This window comes from Coenobita brevimanus, chromosome 44 (genome assembly GCF_032717465.1).
Source record: "Coenobita brevimanus isolate Jiangsu-jjx chromosome 44, ASM3271746v2, whole genome shotgun sequence".
Classification (NCBI taxonomy): Eukaryota; Metazoa; Arthropoda; class Malacostraca; order Decapoda; family Coenobitidae; genus Coenobita; species Coenobita brevimanus.
Window position 1 is genome coordinate 7,005,967 of NC_136997.1, and position 2,656 is coordinate 7,008,622.

Here is a 2,656-nt window from a genome sequence, read left to right on the forward strand (position 1 = left end):
CTATTGCACAAACTCCCCTGAGAATATCCGGCCGCCATTTCCCCACTCCTATCCCTCCCCAGCCAAACAGACCTAGGCCCCAGCGCAGGTGTCACGTGTGCAGTAATTCCCAGGTGAGACTCACGACACAGAGGAAGGACACCCGCTATGAGTGCGTGCAGTGTGACGTGGGTCTCTGTATTCACCCATGTTTCAATGAATATCACACGTTGATGCAATTCTAATAAGGTGTGAATGCGAAAGGACGCTGAAATTATGAGGTAAATGCGACAGACAGACGCTCAGTGAAATTATCAGTCATGTTGATCTCCAAATATTAGTATAAAGTGCATACGGGTATAACATAAGTGCAAAAATTGTCTGTAAGTGTATAAATATGCTGTAAGTGGAAACATACATAGCGAGGGTTTTATGATGCGATATTCTGTCGCTCAGTGCAATAAATACGGCCCGTAATTATATAATTATTATTATTGAAAATGCTTACGGGTATAATATAAGTTCAAATTATTGTAAGTACTGAAATATATTCTAAGTCAAATATTCATAGCGTGTGTATAGAGATGCGATATCCTGACGCTCAGTTGAATGAATAAGGCACGTATTAGTGAAAATAAAAGTCAGCAAGTGGTAAAGTGTGTAATATATGTGAAGAATTAGTATATAAGTGTGTGAGTATTATGTTGGTCGAAACATTCATTGCGAGGGTATTTCCATGCGATATTCTGATGCTCACTTGAATAAATAATGCCAGTAAGTATGTACAGTGCAGTATAGGGGTGTAAACGTGTGTAATGTAAGTGGGAAATTATAATTGGAGTGAATAAATAAAGTAGATGATGAAACACGAGTGTTTGAGATCGTGGTTGCTACGTGAATATGCGCTGGCATATCGCTAAATGCCCTCGTAATGAATGAAAATAATTGAAAACCTTTACAGTGGTGGAGGATAGGTTCTATGTAAAGAGAAAAATAATTGGAAAGTGATAAAACAATTTGGTATGTTGAAATACGAGTCATAGCGAGTGAGCTTACTAAGCTGATGTGCACTAGACTTATGCTGCATGTCATCATAATGAATGAAAACATCTGAAAACACTTACAAACAGTTGTAATTGGTAAATTGTCATTGAAACAGAAGTATACAAGTAGAAAAAATGATAGGTTGACTGATACAAGAAACTTAGCATATAGCATGTTACGACTTGGACCAAACCCCCTATGCTCGCGTGATGATACAATGCTTATTTTTCATATATATGTGTCTGAAATCCATCATATTGTTACTGTTATTGTTTATTAGTTCAAATTCAATAAATATAGAGGTGTTGTGTGTTGTTTCTCCCAGTATTCCTTACCATAGAAAACGTGAGCGCATATCACATCCATTATAGAACACGACACCTGGCTCGGGGGATCTCACCTGTATGGACCACTTCTAGACTGCGGGAACCACTTTCTCTGTGATTTTCCTTCGTTTCTCAACCTAAGCGGAAGTTTTAGCCAAAAAAAAAAAAAAATTCCAAAAAGGCTCGGGACTGGGGGATGTCGGAGGTGCGGAAAACCTCGGGACATGACGTGTTAAGGTCGTGTTAGACTAACACTTGTCAAATAAAGGAATATATAAAAATTTCTGACAGCAACTGACTTTTGCCAGAGCAACAGCCCCAAAAGTCATCAGCATATAACTATTACTTGAAATCAAAAACATCTGAATCACTCTCTCAATTTAAAATTGCTAGAAACCATGCAAAAGCTATAATAAATCTTGCTAAATCAAACTTTCTTCAAAACCAAGCATCAAAACTACTTAACAGCCCTAATTACAATAGAATATTCTGGGCAACCCTCAATTCTTTCAATAATAACTTTAACAAGTCATCATCCATTCCCCCACTAAAATCTCCAGATGGCAACATTACAAATGACCCACGTGGGAAAGCAGATATCTTTGCCAGTACATTTGCCAGAAATTCTACCTTAGAGGAAGCCAGCCAGAATGTCCCAGCACTAGAACTTGACTCTCCCGACATTGTTCCATTTAAAATACAGACAAGGTACGTGAAATTCATCCCAGACAACAAAGCTCCAGACCCAGATGGAATTCCGCCAATTGTTTTGAAAGTGTTCCCCAGAACTTGCCTCTGTTCTTGCAAAATTATTCAGACTATGCATACGTACATCTTCATTCCCTAATTCATGGAAAGAAGCCAATATCCACCCAATTCCAAAGAAAGGAAGTTCCTCTGACCCCTCTGATTACAGACCAATAGCTGTCACATCTTCTCCTGGTAAGGTTTTTGAAACAGTAATTAATAAGCACATAGTTAAACATCATGAATCCAACAACTTAATTAGTGATAGACAATATGGTTTTTCCCAAGAAAGAGCCACCATTGACATACTCAATCTCCTGACTCATACCATCCATCAATCAGTTGACCTACATGGAGAAACTCATGTAGTAGCCCTGGATATTTCTACAACAGAATGTGGCACTGTTCTCTGTTGTCCAAACTCCCTTGCTATGGACTAAACTCTTTTGTTCCTTTGATTTCCTCATATCTCAGCAATAGAAAAATAAGAGTAAAAGTAGATGATGTATATTCCACATTCCACTCACTTAACGCCGGCGTGCCGCAGGGATCAGCTCTGG